The following is a 20,867-nucleotide window of genomic DNA, read 5'->3' on the forward strand; positions in this document are numbered from 1 at the left end:
CAATGTAGCATTCTAGACGCTGTGACATCATTTTTTAAAAATAGCTGCTTTCACCAACAGATAGCAGTTTATAATGAAAACGTTTTTTCATTTCTTTTGGGAAGAGGGAGAGGAGAGTTGGGGGAAGAGGAAGACTAGTGACTATGTGAGATAAATGTGCTAATTGTCCCCCCGTCTCCATGTAAATAGAAATGTAACTGGCACGGAGCTGCAGAGTCACGTGCACATTCTCTCATGAAAATATTAAGCCAATAGTTCATTCGATTGTTTGGCTTTATGACGAGTAAGTCATTAACATGATGCATTTTATTATTGGCCTACTTTGAGCAGATTAGAAACATTCAATGGTAACAAGGACAAGAATCTCCCTGGATGCCTTCAGGATGACTTTGATGAGGATGTTGAAGGTGTGACCCCCCAGAGATGTGACTGGGGCCAGGGCTATGTGTGGTGTGCGGGGGGCATGGAGGGCTGGCACCCTCCAGGGTGGGCCTCAGCCCGGGCAGGTGGTGACTCTGCTTTCAGGGTCCCTCTGTGCCTCACACTTGTGTCACTCGGTGTGCCAAATTTCATTGCTTTCATAGTCACGGGGAAACCTTGTTGCCAGTGATGTGCTGGGCACCTTGGCTCTCGAGGAAGTTTCGGTGGTATGAACGCTCGCCCCCATTGCCAGTTTTAAACTTCCCAGCTGGGAATAAGGATAATTGGCTCTTGGGAGCCAGGGTGAACAGGCTCCTGTGACACCCACTGCACCCCCAGACAGCCCCTTCCCACCACATGCAGTTACTGGTCTACCATCAATGCCTTATTTATAAGGTTTGGACTTCCTTTAAGACAGAAATATTAGGGTGCCTGGGTGGCTCAGTCGGTTAAGTGTCTGCCTTCGACTTGGGTCGTGATCCCAGGGTCCTTGGATCGAGTCCTGCATGGGGTTTCCTGCTTAGTGGGGAGCCTGCTTCTCCCTCTGCCTCTGCCACTCGCCCTGCTTGTGCTCATTCTCTCTCTGTGTGTCAAATAAAATCCTTTAAAAAAAAAAAAAGACAGAAATCTCTCTAGAAAGGCTGGGGTGTGGGAGTTCCTCCTCTTCCCTTCTAGGTTCTTCCTTCCTCCTACGTCTTCTCTTCCTTTTCCTACTTCTCTTTCTCCTTCCCCTCCTCCAACCCTCTTCCTCTTCTCTTTCAGAATTTACCAACAGCAACTCCATGCTAGACATCATGCCAGACACTGGGCTGCAAAGACGAGTCAGTATTCACCTCTGACGGTAGGAACTTATGGTCTAGCTGGTGGAGACCCACGTAGGAGGGCAAAGAACATTTCCATATTTGGGAGGACTGCATAGGGCACAAGTGGACTCAGAGGAGAGTGGTTAATTCTGTGCATTACAGGAGTGAGGACATGAGGAAGGGTTTCAGGAAAGTGCTGGTGCTTGAGCGAATCATCAGAAGTGTCCCTGTTTGAACTTGTGTTTGTTTGTTTGTTTTAATTTTATTTATTTACTCATGAGAGACACAGAGAGGCAGAGACATAGGCAGAAGGAGAAGCAGGCTCCCTGCGGGGATCCTGATGTGGGACTCGATCCCAGAACCCTGGGATCATGACCTGAACCAAAGGCAGATGCTCGACCACTGAGCGACCCAGGCGTTTTAAGATTGAATTCGTGTCAAATGACAGCGAAATGGTGAGAATAAAAGCACAGCAGCAAGCATATACCAAGCACACCCTATGTGCTAAGCACTCTTCTGAACCCGTGTATTATCGACAGCAACTTTATGAAGATTATATTCTTAGTGCCCCTATTTTATTTTAATTTTAAATTTAAAATTTTTAGAGTGGTTGAGAGAGGGAGAAAGAATCTTAAATAGGTGTCACACTCAGTGTGGAACCCGAAATAGGGCTAGATCCCACAACTCTGAGATCATGACCTGAGGTGAAATCGAGAGTCTGATGCTCAACCAACTGAGCCACCAAGGAACCCCTTAGTGCCTCTGTTTCAGATGGTAGGATTGAGGCACAGGGAGCTGAATAACTTAACAAAGACTACGGGGCTAGTAAAATAAGGAGCCAAGGATGAACTCAGTCACTTTGACTTTGGAGTTGTGATCTCAACCCTTTAGAACACACTGCTTCAGGGACACCTGGGTGGCTCAGTGGTTGAGCATCTGCCTTCGGCTCAGGCCGTGATCCCGGGGTCCTGGGACTGAGTCCCACATCAGGTTCCCCCACAGGGAGCCTGCTTCTCCCTCTGCCTGTGTCTCTGCCTCTTTCTGTGTCTCTCATGAATAAATAAATCTTAAAAAAAAAAAGTTTAGAATATACGGCTTCTAACTGTATATACTGCTTGTCACCGTATATAATATAACTGAAAGGTTTTCAGGGTTTGAATAGAAGAAATAGGAACAGTTCAAACCACCACACATGCCCTCAAAAGCCCTGGGCCAGGACATCAGTCTTGTATTGACAGAGCAATCAGATGTTCTGAGTGGAGCCGATCACTGAGCACGCCAGCTTGGCAACAGTTCATTAGCTATAAGTGTAGTGGTAAATGTGCCATGAAGAAATTTTCTGTAACCAATTCCAGTAATAATTGGATTAGATACTTATTTAGTACAGATTTCAATAAAGCTGCAATGTTAACTTCACGTTCAAATGAACAAAACTGCTTTGCAGAGATCAAATGACAGCGTATTAAATTGGCATTGAAAATCGCCCGCTGGCAGAGTTTTGGTTAAGCATGGGGTCGGATTATCTTGAACTAGCAAACAAAGCTTTGAAATTATTAATGCCATTTTGTACAACATACTATGCAAATAGAGGTTTTCTGCCTCTCTATTATGGAAGTCAAATTAGAGGGCATTTTATTTTTTTAAAACATTTTATTTATTTATTTGACAGAGATAGAGTGAGCATAAGCGGGGGGAGTGGCAGGCAGGGAGAGAGGGAGAAGCAGGCTCCCTGCTGAGCAGAGAGCCCTGTGCAGGACTTGATCCCAGCACCCTGGGATCACGACCTGACCTGAAGGTAGATGTTCAAGCGACTGAGCCACCCAGGTGCCCTACAGAGCAGTTTAAATCAAGAGATGGACCGGGGGCTATAGGGTCTTATTTTTAAAACAACATATGTGAGGCAATTTAACAAAACATGATCTAGCATATTACATTGATAATGTTCATTTAGATATTATTGGTTTGTATTTTGGTTTGGACTTTCTGAGGAGTGTGTTTGCCTTGGTTTTATGGCGTGCATAAGCAGCATGAGGAATTTGCCTCTTTTAAGTTAATATTGCAAATACCAACTTCTGTTTCATCCTTCATTTAATGTTTTGGTTTGTCCAATTCTTGAAACTCAGATTTTGACCATTGGCTGAGACGATTTGTGGGCATCCAGTGCATGATTCACTTGTTCTTTTGGAATGCTTTCTCTGTCCCTTGTGTTCTTTCTATTACCCCCCAAGTGGTAATGGCTCTCAGTTTCAGGTTGTGAGCACTTAGAAATGTATGCAGGCTGCAGGCAACAGAGAATCCAACTCCAGCTACCAGGGAGTTTGCAAAGGCAAGTATTTGTAGTCGATGATACACCCCTAAACAAAGCTGGGGTATTGCTGGCAAGGAAGAAACAGAGATTTGGATTGGGTAAGAAACTAGCAGAGTCTGTTGAAGTGAATGAGTCAAGGAAAGAAAAGACAAAATCATTCCTACAGTTTTCTATTCAATCCCTCTCTCCCACTGTCTTTCCTCGGTACCTTAAAAAACAGTTTTGAGCTGGTCAATATTTCACACGTGGCTCTCTGGAGGGACAAGTTTGATTTCTAATTTTTGCCAGTTTCTGTGGTGGAAATATTCCCATCATGATGGGTTTCAAGCTCCTAACCTGGTGTTACCCATTGTGCATGGTGCGTGGGAGAGGCGCCCAATGTTACACCATCACAGAGCATTTCCACCAGACAGATACAGTAGGAGTTGGTCACCTCAAGATTATGGAAAACAGTACAATGTTGGACCAGTCAGCTTGGGCTACCATAACAAACTATCACAGGCCAGGTGGCTTTGACAACAGACATGAATTTTCTAACAGCTCTGAAGGCTGGAAGTCTTACCAAGGTATGGGCAAGACCTCTGAGATCTCTCTCCTCAGCTTGCACACAGCGTTTCTTGTGCTGCCTCTTCACATGGCTGTCCTGTCTTTCTGTGCATGTATGCATCTCTTGTGTCTCTTTTGTGTCCAAATGTCTTCTTCTTACTAGGACCACCAGTCAGATTGGGTTAGGGCCCATAGTAATGGCCTCATGTTAACTTTATCTCATCTTTAAAGGCCCTATCTCCAAATACTGTCACATTTGGAAGTGGTGGGAGGTAGGACTTCAACACATGAGTGATAAGGGGAGGACACAATTCAGTCCATAACAAATGTAGTAAAATAACTAGGAAGTGATGAACCGTAAATATTTCATTTTTAATCTCATTTAATGAATCATAAATTCATAGAATTTAAGTTTAAATAACACCGGTGTTAAAAAAAAAATAACACCGGTGTTTAGCAGCCGAATTGAAACTTCTCTGAAGAGAAGATATTTGCAAGTGACGTATCAGATAAAGGGCTAAAATCCAAGATCTATAAAGAACTTATTAAACTCAACAGCAAAGAAACAAACAATCCAATTATGAAATGGGCAGAAGACATGAACAGAAATTTCACCAAAGAAGACCTACACATGGCCAACAAGCACATGAGAAAATGCTCCGCATCACTGGCCATCAGGGAATATAGATCAAAACCACAATGAGATACCACCTCACACCAGTGAGAATGGGGAAAATTAACAAGACAGGAAACAACAAATGTTGGAAAGGATGTGGAGAAAGGGGAACCCTCCTGCACTGTTGGTGGGAATGTGAACTGGTGCAGCCACTCTGGAAAACTGTGAGGAGGTTCCTCAAAGAGTTAAAAATAGATCTGCCCTACGACCCAGCAATTGCACTGCTGGGGATTTACCCCAAAGATACAGATGCAGTGAAACGCTGGGACACCTGCACCCCGATGTTTCTAGCAGCAATGTCCACAATAGCCAAACTGTGGAAGGAGCCTCCGTGTCCATCGAAAGATGAATGGATAAAGAAGATGTGGTTTATGTATACACTGGAATATTACTCAGCCTTTAGAAATGACAAATACCCACCATTTGCTTCAACGTGGATGGAACTGGAGGGTATTATGCTGAGTGAAGTAAGTCAATCGGAGGAGGACAAACATTATATGGTCTTATTTATTCAGGGAATATGAAAAACAGTGAAAGGGAATAAAGGGGAAAGGAGAGAAAATGAGTGGGAAATATCAGAGAGGGTGACAGCACATGAGAGACTCCTAACTCTGGGAAACAAACAGGGGTAGTGGAAGAGGAGGTGGGCGGGGGATGGGGTGACTGGGTGACAGACACTTGAGGGGGGCACTTGACGGGATGAGCACTGGGTGTTACACTATATGTTGGCAAATCTAACTCCAATAAAAAAATATACAAGAAAAATAAAGAGAGAAACTTCCCTGAAGATTTAAAAATCAGCTCTCATGAGCTGGTGTGAACTGTTTTAAAATAAAACAAAATCTTAAGCAAACCCCCTACCCAACGAGAAAAAGATAAACCATGATGTGCCACGGTGTCAATTTTCTTAAGGATCTTTTCCTGGAAGATATCTCATTATTGCGAGGGGACAAAATAGTTCCCAAGATCATTTGAGCTCTAATAGTCTTTTGTTTTGTAGAAGATCTTAATAGTAACCAGATATCTCATGATGCTTTCCAATTAAAAAAATATCTTACCTTATTCCACACTGTACTTTAGAAGTCTTTGTTGAGTACATGCTATGAACTGAGTATTTGTGTCCCTCCCAAACTCATATGTTGAAATCTTAATCCCCAATGTGATGGTATCTGGAGGTAATTAGGTTTAATGAGAACAGGAGGGTGGAGCCTGGTGAATAGGATTAGTGCCTTTATAAGAAGAGACCTGGGACAGCTTGCTTCCTCTCTCTCTCTCCACCCCTCCCAGCCCCCCCTCTCGTGTCTCTCTTGACTTGGCTGTGGAGGTTACTACAGTCGGAAGGTGGCCATCTGCAAGTGGAAAGAAGGCCCTCAAAAGAGCCCTGATCTCGGACTTCCCGGCCTCCAAGAACTGTGAGAAATAAATTTCTGTTGTTCAAACTGCTCAGTCCCTGGCATTCTGTTATAGCAGCCCGAGTGCACTAAGACGGTACCTTCTAGGTGTGAGGCACTGTGCTAGCAAATGGGACACAGAGAAGACTACGGAGACATGACCCCTCCCCTGATGGTGCCTATATCTAGAGGGGGAGCAAGATGTAGAGCGACTAGTCATTTAAGTAACTAATTATAGTAGCTGTAACTGCTAGTAGGAACATGTATAGGGCACCGTGGGAGCATTTGTCATAGGAGGAACTAACCTCACCTAGGAGATCACAGAAGACTTATCTTGGGAAGTGACATTTAACCTGTGTTATAGGCTGAATTCTCTACTCTCCCCCCTCCCCGCCCTAATTCAGGTACTGAAACCTTAATCCCCAGGACCTCAGAATGTGACTGGGTTTGGAGATAGGATCTTTAAAGAGGTGAGTACATTAAAATGAGTCTGAAGTGTGAGTCCTAATCCAACTCTTCCTTATAGGAAGAGGAAATTTGACCACAGAAAGACACCAGGGATGCAGGGATGTGCATACAGAGGACTCAGCGAGAAGGCAGTTATCTAGAAAACAGAGAGAGGCCTCCGGAGAAATTAGACCTGCAACACCTTGATTTTGGACTTTCAGCCCTCAGAACTGTGAGAACATAAACTTCAGTTGCTTAATCCACTTGGTCTGTGATATTTTGTTATGGTAGCCCCAGCAGGAGGCACTGGTGAGATGAGGGGAGGCAGGAGGGCTCTCCAATCAGAGGAGGGAACATCTGGCTGGATCCTTAAGGCAATAGATAAAAGGCCCATAATCTAATCCAGAAGAGTGGTTAGAAGTATGGGCCCTAGAGCCAAAGGGCTGAATTCAGCCCTGGAAAAGGTGTATGACTTGGAACCTCTTTTCTCACCTGTACGGTGCAGCTAATGCTAGATTTTCCCTGCAGCATTTTTAGGGAGAGGGTTAAGGGACTTAGCTGTGAAGCAGTTAGCTCAGTGCCTGGCACACACTACTGGAAATGCTCAAAAATGTGAGATGTCACTTATTATCTGAGAATAGCTCACCATTCTCAAAGTGTAGTTGGAATGTTACTTACAGTGGCAAGTCTTTACTGGTTCCACTCCAACCTGAGTAAAATCATTTTCTCTCTCTTATTGGGAAGGAAGACCATCTGTTTCTAAAATCTGGATTCTCCATTTTATGTTCCTGGGGGTTTGGATTTTGTCCTAATGTCTTTTGCTATAGGCCACAGAAACTGATCACTTAGGAAAAAAAGAAGTAAAATTAGGCCTTTGGGCATGAAGACTGACCAGGATGTGGGTAGAACCCATGATGGTTTGGGGGACAGTACCAGGAGAGGGGACAGGTGTTTGGACCTCTATCACCAAGGTCTCATGGCCTGAGAAGTTCCAGGGGCCAGGAGAAGAGCCACTTTGAGGGCACCATTAAGTGCCATGAAAATTGGGGCATTTTGAGAGGACACCACCTTACAACACCAGGAGATTTGTAAGCTCCTTGATGACTGGAGATTCAGCAGGATGGTGGTGATGGAGAGAAGCACTTGCACCCCCACTTCTGAGCCAGGCTGGAGTACTTTATGTGCACCTCAAATTAGAGACTTCAGGGACAGGACAGTGTATTTGCCACTAACGACACCATGATCTGTAAACTCCCTCACTGGACCCAGTCCTTATAGACAACAATTATATATTTCTCTCTGCATCCTCCACACTTAGATTCGTGCTGAACACCTGTATTTGCTAAATGAAAGTTTTGTTTATAAATTAGGCACTTGGGGTGGGTTGAGTGATTGAGGTACTCGCTTAAGGTCATCCATCTTGTAATGGACCTGTACCTAAAAGCTGAAATGTCCCTTGGTTGAGGTTTGCTCTTGCCAACCACGATAAGGGCAAGGGATGTGTCTTTTTTTTTTTTTTTAAGATTATTTATTTATTTATTCATGAGAGACACACAGAGAGAGCCAGAGACACAGGCAGAAGGAGAAGCAGGCCCCTGTGGGGGGCCTGATGCGGGACTCAATCCCAGGACCCCGGATCACGTCCTGAGCCGAAGGCAGATGCTGAACCGCTGAGCCACCCAGATGCCCCAAGAGATGTGTCTTATGCTTTCCCGTGGTGCCTGGTACCATGATTAGCCCACAGTCAAGCACAGGAAGAACCCGAGAAGCAGCAGTGCTGTCTAGAAGGTTGGTCAGTGGGATGATTGATGGAGCCGTTTGTGTGGAGGCCAGAGCAGATAAGCATTCTCATCCAATCCCGGCCCTAGGGAAGCACCACAGCCATTCATATTCATTTAGTCCAAAGACATTTAGGAATGGGGATGTCACACATGAGCGTTTTTTCCCCCTCTACATTTATGCTCTGCAAGCTAGTGATCAAAGCGTGGCCTTTTAGTCATTCATTCAGCTTATATTTATCAAGCAGTGTTCCGAATATTCACTGTCTGGCTGTGCAAGGGCCCACTGGTCTACCTCTGCATTTCAGTTTACACACATATAAACGGAGGACAATAACACCTATTGCATAAAGGTTGCCATTAAGTTCAAGGGGGCAAACACATAAATGCCAGACATGAGGCAGCCCTGGTGGCTTAGCGGTTTGGCGCTGCCGTTGGCCTGGGGTGTGATCCTGGAGACCCGGGATCAAGTCCCACGTCGGGCTCCCTGCATGGAGCCTGCTTCTCCCTCTGCCTGTGTCTCTGTCTCTGTGTGTGTGTGTGTGTGTCTCATGAATAAATAAATAAAATCTTAAAAAAAAAATCTGGGCATATGTTCATGTCACCTAGCCCTCCCACCAGGGCCAGTGACAGCTGATTATTGCCCTACTCTTTTGTTGTGCTGGGGAGCCAATGGGAGCTTTTGAAACGTGGTGGATTGGCTTCTTGTGCCCTGACTTGATTCATTCATTACGGTAAAACAGGAGGAGCAAGACTTCCTTGGGCCTCTCCTGTGCCTGGCACGTTAATAATGCACAGTAAATATACATTCACTCAATCAATCATTCTGGCCTGTGGAATGAGTGTGATGTTTTGATTATGCAGGAAGTTGAGTTTCGTTATACAACTTTCCTTGTTCTGGCCGTGGTTTCTTCCTATACATGAAGAAAAGAAAGTTCCCAGTAAAATAAGATTATGCTGTTTCAACATAAATTCTTTATCAGTTAGGATTAGGTTCATCTGCATAAGGTAGAAACACATCCTCCTTTCACACATCCTTCCTTTCCCAATTTAGCCTTAGATAAGATAAAACCCCATTTCTTTTTCATGTGAAAGGCTAGAATTAGGCATTCCAGGAGTTGTGTGACAGCTCCACCAAGTCCTCAAAGACCCATGTCCCTTCCAGCTCCACCCCTACGATGGTCTCCTGGTCCATGGTGATGGCTAATGCTCCTGCAACCATCACATCTCTGTTCCACGGAGCAAGATGGAAGAATGGGGAGAAGAAAAGAGCATTCTCTCCCTTTTAAAAAGACTTTCCTAAGTCCCACACAGCACTTCTACTCTTCAGTGAGAAATTAGGCACATGGCCAGACCTCTGCATGTGAGACTGGAAAATGAAGTCTTTCAGCTGGGCAGTGATGTGCTCAGCTGAAAACTGGAATTCTAACGCAAAGGAAGAAAACAAGGCTGAGGTCTAAGACAGGCAAATTGCAATCTCTCTCACCTCTTCCCTTCTGGAGAAGACACATAGCTGTTTCTCCCTTCTGTGTTTCTGCCACCCCACGCACAGGCTGTCATTAATGTCTTGACATCTTACATTGAGGGAAACAGATGTGGTGATGCTGAGATTTTTCATCCTACGCCAGAAGGAAAGAAGAAATGATAGCATTCTTCCACGTGCACACTCACGCTCCTTTTCTCGCGTGTGGTTTCATCCTCTCTCTGTCTCTTTCTCTGTCTCTCTCTTTCTCTGTGTCTCTCCCACCTAAGCGCACGGAGCTCAGGTTAAAACTGACCTCTGGACTGCAAATGATTGTTATCCTGAAGGTGATCACTGGGCTTTGTGCACTTGGTCTGGGGAAATCCATGGCCAGCTGTGGGCCAGAGCGCTTCCTCTGGTTCATGGTTCAGGAGGAGCAGCTCTAAGAGCGGGAAACCACTCCACTTGCTAGTGTCTCCCAGGTGAAGAGTGGGGTTCTGTTGGGATTTGGACCTGTAGTCTTTCATTTAGTGTTTACAGAGAGTACTCTTCTCCCGAGATACTTCTGTCCTCTCATTTTGAACATAGAATAGTGTCTGCCTCTTAACTTTCCCGTAATAAAATGGAGATTAATAATAAACAACTAGGTGTAGCAAGTTCTGGGTAAAACATTTTGGAAGACACCCATTATCTACGAATCTAACATTGGCTCTGGCAGCAGTGAAGTCTGAATTTAAGATGGTGGTTGAGGTGAGGTTGGGAAGTGTTGGGATCAGAAGGCTGGGCTCAGCCCGGGTGTAGCCATTGGATTCTGGGTGAACTTGGGTAGTGTCTTCATCCTTAAAAACGTCAATAGAATGTCTGCTTAAAAAAAAAAAAAAAAAAAGAGAATGTCTGCTTCACAGCACCACTTTCCATTCTTTCCATTAGATAACATACCTCCCAACACTGGGCCTGCCAAAGGGCAAGGATTCACTAGTTTGTTTCCTTTTCCCTGAGGGGAGGAATAGAGAATAAAGGATCAAGAATGGAGAGGAGAGGAGTTGAAGTGGAAGTTGCTTTAAGTAGGTTCTTACTAACCCAGGAGGTTGAGGTCCATGGCTGCTCTGGAGGCCCATTCCACTTTGTTTCATTCTACTTTAAGATGAACTCTGTTTGGCAGATGTAGCTTACTCATAGGACATATTGAAGAATTATTTTTTAAGCTGCCAAACTCTAAATATTTTTTCCAAGGTTAGAAATAATACTGGAGCTTTATATTATTTTATTTTTTTAAAAATTATTTTATTTATTTATTCTTGAGAGACACACAAAGAGAGGCAGAGACATAGGCAGAGGGGGAAGCAGGTTCCATGCAGGGGATCCTGATGTGGGACTCGATCCCAGGACCCCAGGATCACGCCCTGAGCTGAAGGCAGACACTCAACCACTGAGCTACCCAGGTGCCCCAATACTGAAGCTTTAAAAAAAAAAAAACCTTGGAACCTTGGGGCACCTGGGTGGCTCATTTGGTTGTATTTGCCTTTGCCAGATCAGGTCATGATCTCAGGGCCCTGGGATAGAGACCTGCATTGGGCTCCCTGCTCAGCAGGCAGTCTGCTTCTCCCTCTCCCCGTCCTCCACTCAGATAAATAAATAAAGTCTTTAAAAACAACAACAACCTGGAACCTTAATAATAGGATTTTACTTTCCAAAAAGGAAACAAAGGTAAAGAACTTGAGTGACTACATTACACAGCCAATCAGTTTCCCTTCCCTCTCATCCCACTCTCTCCTCCCACCCCCAAGGACAGTGGGGACCACAGTTTGAAAGTACTTGGATCACAGAGGTGAGCTCAGTGAATCCCCTCCCTGCCCACTGTGGGGGTTCTCTGGCTGCTACTGGGCTCCTCCTTGAGGAACAGGCTGTGCTGTCTGTCCCGACCCCCCTGTGGCGGGGGGGCCCTGCCTGCTGTGTTACACACAAGTGGGGGTGTGGAAAAGGGGCAGCAAGATGAAGAATTCAAATGATTCAGAGCAGAAGCATCATGCTACTGGGCCTGCAGACTGGGCTGGGGGAGACCCAGGGAGCATCACTCTCCTTTTTTTTTTTTTAAGATTTTATTTGTTTATTCATGAGAGAAACACACACACACACACACACACACACACACACACACACACACAGAGGCAGAGACACAGGCAGAGGGAGAAGGAGTCTCCATGCAGGGAGTCTGATGTGGGACTCGATCCTAGGACTCCAGGATCACACCCTGGGCGGAAGGCAGGTGCCCAACCGCTGAGCCACTGGGGCTGCAGCATCACTCTCCTATAGACGCTCTGTTCTGTAGTCTTGAGTTTTTGTTGGAAGATGCAGGTATTAAAGCTCAACTGAATTGTGGGTTTTATTTATTTATGTATTAAAGATTTTGTGTATTTATTTGAAGGAGAGAGAGAGAGGGAGCTCACAAGCAGGAGGATCAGCAGGGGCAGAGGGAGAGGGAGAGGGAGAAGCAGTCTCCCCGCTGAGCAGGGAGCCCAATGCAGGACTCGATCCCAGGACTCCGAAATCACGACCCGACCTGAGCCAAAGGCAGACACTTAACTGACTGAGCCACCCAGGCACCTCGAGTTGTGGGTTTTAAACAAGAGACTGTGAAAGTGCCAATGCAGGGTTCATTGCCGAGAGCAGGTTCACCCGGCCTCCAACCCCCAAACTCAGCCCCGGATTCTCTATGCAGTCCCTCAGCAAACACTATGAAAAGTCTACAAGGTGCTTGGTATGTTTATATATATATTATTTTATCTACTCCCCAGGGTTTTTGATTAGGGTGAGGTGGTGAGGTGCTTGCTTCTAGTGCAAAATTTAAAAGGATGCCAAAAACCCCCACCCAACTCGGTGATTAAGAGAAATAAGATTTCAATGCAATATTTAAAAAATAAAAATTATTGCAAAAATAATCAATGATGAGGGAAACATCAAGATTTTAAATATAGTATATTCAGGTTTGTGATTTCTTTCTTTGGCTCAGCTCCTAAATGGCTTGTCACGGTGCTGCCCATCCTTTTATTTATATTCTTGAGGTAGGGCCATTTCATAGATTGGGGCTCAGAACAGCTGCATAAACTTAACTCTGGTGGATGGTAGGGAGGGAACTCGGACCTGGGACTCTGTTGTCTGTATTCTTTTCCTAAGACTGTAGCCACCTGCCTGTTTTGGAGGAATGATGTCTGCCTCCTTCAAAGGATTTGTTAGTATGTGTTCCAGGCAGCTGGTACCCTTAGCCTCTGAAATAACTGCTTTTCAGAGGTGCCAGAAGGAGATAATTTGTGCAGCGCCTTGAGGGATAAACCACACTGTAAACCTAAAATCATCTTGTTGGGGGAGGGGGTGGAGTGAGCAAAACATTTACTTCAGTGTGGATGACAAACATGCTGAGCAAGAATTAGCCTAACTCTGAGTTAGTTCTTAAAGCCATGTAATCCTTCCTTTTAACCTCTCCCTGGTACAATGGTTTTCTCAGACCCAAAGCCCGCCCATGGAATCGGTTAAAGGGAAAACAAGCTTCGAAATCCCAAATCCTTTTGAAAGTAAAGGGTAGGTAATGGTGTTTACAAAGTCAGCTGAGGCTTTTTCGTGCTGTGTTTTTTATTGCATAGGTGCCCCTGGGCATCCTGGGTTTGTCTCCAGCACAGCAGGTTGACCGGGAGCAGAAGGGGCGGCCAGGGCATGGGCGGCTGGAAGGCATTCGGATTGTGGTGTTTCCCTGGGTGCCTGGTGTGGAGCTGGGCTGGGGTCTGGGCTGGGCTCCGGGTCGGCCACGCCTGCCTTCCGTCTCCAATGCTGCACACACACTGCCACCTACGGAGCTTGGGAGGCAAGTCAGCCTCACCGCCGGGCCCTTTCCTGCCACCAAGGCTAGCCTGGCCTGGGTGGAGGAGCAATCCCCCCTCCCCACATTCCCATAACAGAAGCTTAACCTTCCCTGGGGCCACTGAAGACCTTCTAAAGAGCACGTCTCATTTTACAACCCCCTCCCCCCCATCTAGGTAACCCTGGGCCCTTCCCAGAAAGAGGCTCTGTCCTTTCTTTGCTGGTAGGACTCCTTCCCCAAAGGAGGGCCCATTGAATTCACCCTGTTGCACCAAGCTACAGTCCTCTTTGCTCCCCCAGCGATCATCATAATGAAAAAATTGATTGTATTTATTGAACATCCCTGGGGTACTCGGTTCAGCACTATGTGTTTTACATAGATCATTTTATTTAACATTCTCCCAACCCTAAAAACTAGGTACTAGAATTGTCTATGCTATAGATGATGGAACAGGCTTAGGAACATTATGTAAACTTATCTAAGGTCATTTAGCTAGCAAGCAGTGGTGCCAGGTTTTAAATCTGAGTAGATTTTAAATCCAAGGCCCACATCCTTACTCCCTTAAATTAGATCCCCCAGGAGACTCTGAATGGACCACATTTAGTCATCAAGTATGGAGCACCGACCCAGGGGCCACTTAGGGCTTGCATATATTTTATCTTGTTTAATTCTTACCGTTCCATAAAGTACATACAGATGACAAAACTATTTTTCAGATAAAGAAACTTTGCTCAAAGAAATTCAGTCTTTTTTTGTTGGCCATTGTGTCTGGACATAAGGCCTGGAGTAAGGTGGGGCAGAAAGCTGAAAAGAACTCAGCCAGTTATTCTCAGCCAGCCACCTGGAGCTGCTCTACTCCAGCTACTTCTGGATTTTTTGTCATGAAAGTGACAGATATATTCTTAGGATTTGAATGAAAGTTTCTGTTATTTGTGGATGAAAGCAAAGCAACTGGTGTAACTAGATTCAAACACAGGTCTATCAGACCCAAGAGCTACTGGATGTGTTTTCTACGTTACTTACCTGCCTCGTATTATAAAATTATTAAAAAGTTGCAGGTTCCTCAGGGATAAGGGGACTTTTACATGTGCTTTTACATTTTTACATGTGGTAGAAAGAATCAGGAGACCTAGAGTTTCATCCTGACTCTTCCTTAGGTTGCTTGCTGACTCACCGGGGAAATAAGACACAAATCAATGAAATGCTAAGAAAGGTGGAATACTAAAATGGAAAGGTCAAGTCAATGAAGGCTTTCTTGGAAAGTCTTAGAGGGGCCTCTGGGTGGCTCAGTCAGTTAAACGTCTGCCTTCGGCTCACAGCATGATCTCGGGGTCATGGGATCCAGTCCAGCATCCAGTTCTGCATTGGGCTCCCTGCTCAGTGGGGAGTCTGTTTCTCAATCTCCCTTTGCCTCTCCCCCCAACACTCTCTCTTTCAAATAAATAAATAAAATCTTAAAGAAATATATAAAAGAAAATCTTAGAAAGCAGAAATTAAGCTGGCTGGAGGGTATTCTACAAAGGTAAAAGATCTAGGTTTGACAAAGAAATGGCCTATCCTTAGTGACAGAAACATATTTTCTAAACTCCGTGCAGGTTGTTCATTCTTGTATCCAGTCCCATCTGGAGCCCAACGAAATGAATGTCACTCAGCAACACAGAAGGGCAACTGGACCACAACCAACTATGTTTGGGGAGTGATTTACAAAATAAATATGCTCTTGTATAATACCCCGTTACCATGTGTATGTTATCAATTTTCAAGGAAATAAGATTTGGTAAAGTTTGGCTCATGTCATAACCATATAGAACAGAGGGGTCGTCCTTTGTTGGCTGAGCAAGATTTGTTCCTTATGAACCATGCAGAGTCACAGGGTGGCTGGGATCCTCACTGCAGGGTATGATTGGAAAATAATGGTTGCAGGTTGATGGAGTGCTAAACACAGCAGCTCCGACCTAATAATAATCGCCGGGAACACATTTTAATTGCTTGCTAATAAGCCAGTATTCATTCCCTCTGCACGCCTCTAAGTGAGTGGTTTTGATCGACTTACTTCTGGGGCCATAGGCTCTGAATAACTGGTGGGCTGGACCTAATCTACTACGTAGAAAGGTGGTTGAGAGCCGTATTTCATGACAAACTCCCGTCTTTTAGATAACTCAAATCACTGCCTTGTGCCTGCCTTCATTTATTTATTTACAGAATTCATATTAAATTATGTTTCCCTGCTTCCCAGAGAGTGTCGAGTCTGTAAAATAGCTTGAGATATGGGCATCATGTGGATATATGGATTTTCCTGTACTGTTTGTTTTCTTTGGATGGCCAGGCCATTCTGAAAAAAATTGCTTTGGTCAATTCCTTTTTTTTTTTTTTTTAAGATTTTTATTTATTCATTCATGAGAGACACACAGAGAGAGAGAGAGAGAGAGAGGCAGAGACACAGGCAGAGGGAGAAGCAGGCTCCATGCAGGGAGCCCGATGTGGAACTTGATCCTGGGACTCCAGGATCAAGCCTTGGGCCAAAAGCAGGCGCTAAACCACTGAGCCACCGTTTCAGTCAATTCCTAACCATTGACTGGCAAATGAATAGTCATGATGGTCTCATCTGGGACTTTTAGGCTTATCAAATAAACAGAAATCCAGTATCTCACAGAAGTGTGGTCTCCAGGTGGTCTTTCAAGTCACTTGAGAGGGGCGGGGGCTACATGATTTAAAATACATATGTCTAGGCCTTATGCCAAACCCTCGAATCAGTATGTGGGTTTAGGGGGTTAGGATCTAGGAGTCTGCCTTTAACAAGCTCCTCTGATACATCTTGTATATATTGAAGTCTAAGAGTCACTGGTTTAGTCCTTGGAAAATACAGGTGTGCGAAACCTGAAGGGTAATCCGTGTATCTCTGGACATTATCATAGGATGTTGTAGTGGGAGGCTCCTTTACCTCTTTCTGCACGCGGTTCTTAAATCTGAGTATAGAGGGCCGCTGAATGAGCCTGGGGTTCTATGCCATCTGAGAACCTCAGCAGTGGGCAAGGGCAGATGCACCACTGATCCCCATAGCTTGCCCTCATCCTGCAAAATCTGGTTTGGCCATTGTGGCCTCTGGCGGCCTTGCCCTGCCTTTGTTGCTCTTCCATGTGGTGTAATTTTTTTGTTGGTTATTTTAAAAATTATTTTTTAGTTATGCTAAAATACACATAAAGTTTATCATCTTAGTGGTCTTTTTAAAAAGATTTTATTTATTTATTTGAGAGGGAGAGAGAGAGAGAGAGAGAGAGAGAACAAGCAGGGGGAGGGGCAGAGCAGAGGGAGAAGCAGCCTCCCTGCTGAGCAAGGGGAGGGGGGGGGCTCAATTCCAAGACCCTGGGATCATGACCTGAGCGGAAGGCAGACACTTAACCAATTAAGCCACCCAGGTGCCTCCATCTTAGCCACTTTTAAGTGTACAATTCAGTGGCATTAAGTACATTCACATTGTTGTACAACCATCACCACCAATATCTCCAGAACTTTTTCATTGTCCCAAACTGACTCTGTCCTCATTAAACACTGTCTATTCCCTCGTTACCCCAGGTGCCCGGTAACCTCCATTCTGTTACCTGTCTCTACAAATTTACTACTCTAAGTGCCTCACATGAGTGGAATCATGCAGTATTTGTCCCGTTGTGACTGGCTGATTCCACTTAGCATCACGTCTTCAACGTTCATTCAAGGAACAAGTGTCAGAATTTCCTTCCCTTTTTTTTCTTTTTTTATTTCTTTCCTTTTTAGGGCCAAATAATATTCTATTATATGGCGAGATTGCATTTTCTTTATCCTTTTATTCTTTGATGGACACTTGGGTTGCTTCCACCTTTTGGCAATGGTGAAGAATGCTGCTACGAACACGCGTGTTCAGATACCTTTTTGAGACACAGCTTTCCATTCTCCTGACTACACACCGTGAAGGGCAATTACTGGATTGAATGGCAATTCTATTATTAACTTTTTAGGAACTGCAGCCATAGCGTTTTCAATAGTAGCTCTCTGGTGTGATTTTACATTGATTTGTGTGATGATTTGATTGTCTGTCCACCCACCATGAAAGCAGAGATCCTGTTTATTTTTACTGCCTCGCCTCCCATATCTCAGTATCTTGAACAACAATGTCTGGGACAGAGTCATCACCGAAATATCTGATGAATTAATGAACGAGTCAGCCTGATGGGAACAGGGCATTGGAGAGAGACTCAGTCTCTGCGCTTAATGAGTTTACAAATTAGTCGGTGAGACGTGACCCACACAAGGCAGTAAGCAAATAAAGGAAGGATATAATTATGTACTTCCCACCACCAGTGCACAAGAGGCGGAAACAGTCTTCACTTGTGATTCTTTCTTGGGGGCCAACACTGGAGGGCTGGGTGCAGGGTTAGCTAAGGAGTCTGGAGACATCAGCCCGGGGAGGGCAGTATGCAATGTGGATTAGGAGGGCACAGGAGGTCCAGAGTAAGCTGGTCTATAAGTCACTGAAATGGGGGATCCAGGAGGCAGCCGCCACTTGACAATTAAGTGGGCAGGCGGTGCGGGGGGGAATCTAACATGTCTCCCTTCACGCCTGGGCTGAGGGCCTGGCAAAAGCAAAGCATGGCCCAGTCTAATAGGGCTGGGAGCTCAGGCAGGAACTGGGGGTGGGGGTGGGGAGCACGGCTTGATGCTAAGAACTCAGATATAAGATGTATAAGATGAACACTAGTTTTAAAATTGTGAGTTGAGCCTTCTTTAGCCATAAACACCATAAATCCTGCAACTGGAAGGATTCTTCATGCTAAGGGGCTATAGCTCTAAAGCCTTATTTTATTTTATTTTATTTTATTTTATTTTATTTTATTATTTATTTTTGCCCATTATGCTCAGAGCAGCACAGGGCTGAGTTTGCAAGGAGGAATAGTAGCCAGCCCACTGTGGGGAAGTGGGTGGAGGCAGAGAAAGAGGAACTGGTAATAGGAGGGGCATAAAAGGGGGAGCAGGGTGGTAGACAGGTGCTTGGGGAGCACTATGGAAAGGTGGCCTGCCCGGCTAAGATGGCAGGGGCAGGCTATAACGGGAGCCAAGGCTAGCCAGGCTGGTGTTGAGATAGGGTGGGGAGAACCTGGGAGTCAAGTGGAGGCATGCTCCTATTTCACTTGCCTTCTTGAGTGAGGAGAAAAAGAATCATTGCCTTAATATTTAAGCTTGGAATTCCTAGGGGAGAGAACAGTCTATTTAACCTTGATGGACTGACCTGGTCATGAAAAGATAGAACCCAGAGCCTCTGTGGCCAGGGCCAGGTATGAATCAGAGTAGGTTCATCGGCTCTGCCAAAGAAATGAACAGAAATGCTTGGTTTGAGGAGTGAGAAAGCTCTGAAAGAGCTCTGAGTGAAAGGGATCTTGCAGTTGGGGCTTTCCAGGAAGGAGGTGCTCAGATACGGAGTTCAGGATGTGTGTCAAGGAGGCCCGTGGGCTCAGGACTATGGGAGGCAGGAGGATTAACAGAGGGAGAGACTAAACTGGACCTGGGGACCTGGTGGCAGTCTGGACCTGTCGTGGTCTGTCAGGGTTGTCCCTGACAGGGCTGAGTGCCTGGGCCTTCCTATGTTCTCCTCCGTCAGTCACTGGATGTGGGCTACCTGGGAAGGTGTGGCCTCAGGTGAGGTGTAGTTGAGGCACAACCTGGAGGAGATGAGAGTGGAGGTGTCACATGGCATTCTCAGCAGCAGGGACCATGGGTCCTTCCTTGAAGGGGATTTGGACTGAGCCTCTCTATGTCCAACACAGGGCCCTGGGGCTTTGGGACTAGATGCAGATGTTGGGATGGTCATTGGGTTTTCTGTCATGGGTGGGATGCATTTTTAAGCAGAGTTTTAATTCTATTTTGAAGGGCAAGAAAACTCCAGCAATGTAGAAGACTTGAGATATTGAGGGGCCGACATCTGTCGGGTCACTGTGGTAGCCACACTTGGAGAAGGCCCCCAGTGATCCTTGGCATCTGGTGTTCAAGCCTCTCCCACACTGAAGAGCCAACCTGTGTGATTGGTGGGTTATTGCAGAAATGATGAAGTGTGACTTCTGAGGCTAGGGAAGAATAAGACATTGTGACTTCCATTAGGTTCTTTCCTGGATCCTTCCCTCCAGGGAAACCAGTTGTCATGTTGTGAGGACACAAGCAGTCCTGTGGAGAGATCCATGGGGCAAGAAGCTGACGTCTGCCAATGACCAGCACCAACTTGCCAACCTCGAAGTCAGATCCTCCAGTTCCCGTCTAGCCTTCCATGGTCACAGACCTGCCTGTCACCTTGACTGGAACTTCATGGAAGACCCCAGAGCCACAAGCTGGCACAGCCACGAAGGTGCTTCCAAGTTTTTGACGCACAGAAACGGAGAGACAATACACGGTACCACACTGTTTGTTGTTCATGTAAGTCATCAAGCGTTGGTGTGATTTGTTATTGATGAGGAGATAACTAACATATTGTGCTCTTAGTCAAAGCTTTTTATTTTGAATGATTATTTCAATTCTCTGTCCCTTCCTCCCCACCCCCTTACGCACGCAGACTTCTACGTCCCTTTTTTCCCAGAGGCTTTGAAGCACTACTTTCAAGTGATACTTCCAAAGGTTGATGTTCACTAAAGCAACCTGAAAACTGAATTCCAAATCCTTGAGCTGAATATATTTCTAACATAGACCACACACAGGAAAGCAACAAAAACATCTGCTCATAAGCATAAGGTTTGTATTCAATTCTCACCCAGGTTTTTTTTTAACTTTTGACTTTATTTATTTAAGCATTTACCAAAAACCCCTAAAATTTATAAAAGAAACACCAATACAATACTGCAATATATTAGCAATAGAATTTTTAAACAGTACAGATGTGATGTAAAACATGCAATGTATGCACCAGGACTTGAACTTCTAAGTGATTATTGTGCTCAATTGTGCATCACTGATTGCTGTTTAGACCAATTGGACCTCAGATCGATTCAACTGGTGAAAATGTCCAGGTTGGTCACACACCGCATTGTTTACACCAGCAGTTGGAAACTAAGCTATAGTGTAGATGACAGGCTGCCGCTGCTGTTGAAATAATAGGAAAATGAATTATCCATGGCTAGTAATTGCTAACAAAGTAATAAGGTTATATACATTCTCAAGATGTCTATGA

The 20,867-nt window shown here is 45.1% G+C and overlaps 1 long non-coding RNA gene across 9 annotated transcripts in view; it reads left to right on the forward strand.

The window, feature by feature from the left end:
- Nucleotides 1-27: 27 nt before the first annotated feature.
- Nucleotides 28-20,867, forward strand: part of LOC125753638 (uncharacterized) — a 44,817-nt gene continuing 23,977 nt past the window's right edge. For 6 of the 9 annotated variants that reach the window (XR_007405923.1, XR_007405924.1, XR_007405925.1 and 3 more), the window contains exons 1-6: nucleotides 28-283; nucleotides 1,183-1,261; nucleotides 6,041-6,165; nucleotides 6,549-6,614; nucleotides 19,583-20,119; nucleotides 20,256-20,431. This is a non-coding gene — a long non-coding RNA (uncharacterized LOC125753638). Of the gene's footprint in view, nucleotides 284-330; nucleotides 408-1,182; nucleotides 1,262-6,040; nucleotides 6,166-6,548; nucleotides 6,615-15,279; nucleotides 15,416-19,582; nucleotides 20,120-20,255; nucleotides 20,432-20,867 lie in introns of those variants that run through there. The other 3 variants (XR_007405922.1, XR_007405928.1, XR_007405920.1) reach the window with 3 other exon arrangements.

This window comes from Canis lupus, chromosome 25 (assembly GCF_003254725.2).
Source record: "Canis lupus dingo isolate Sandy chromosome 25, ASM325472v2, whole genome shotgun sequence".
Lineage (NCBI taxonomy): Eukaryota > Metazoa > Chordata > Mammalia > Carnivora > Canidae > Canis > Canis lupus.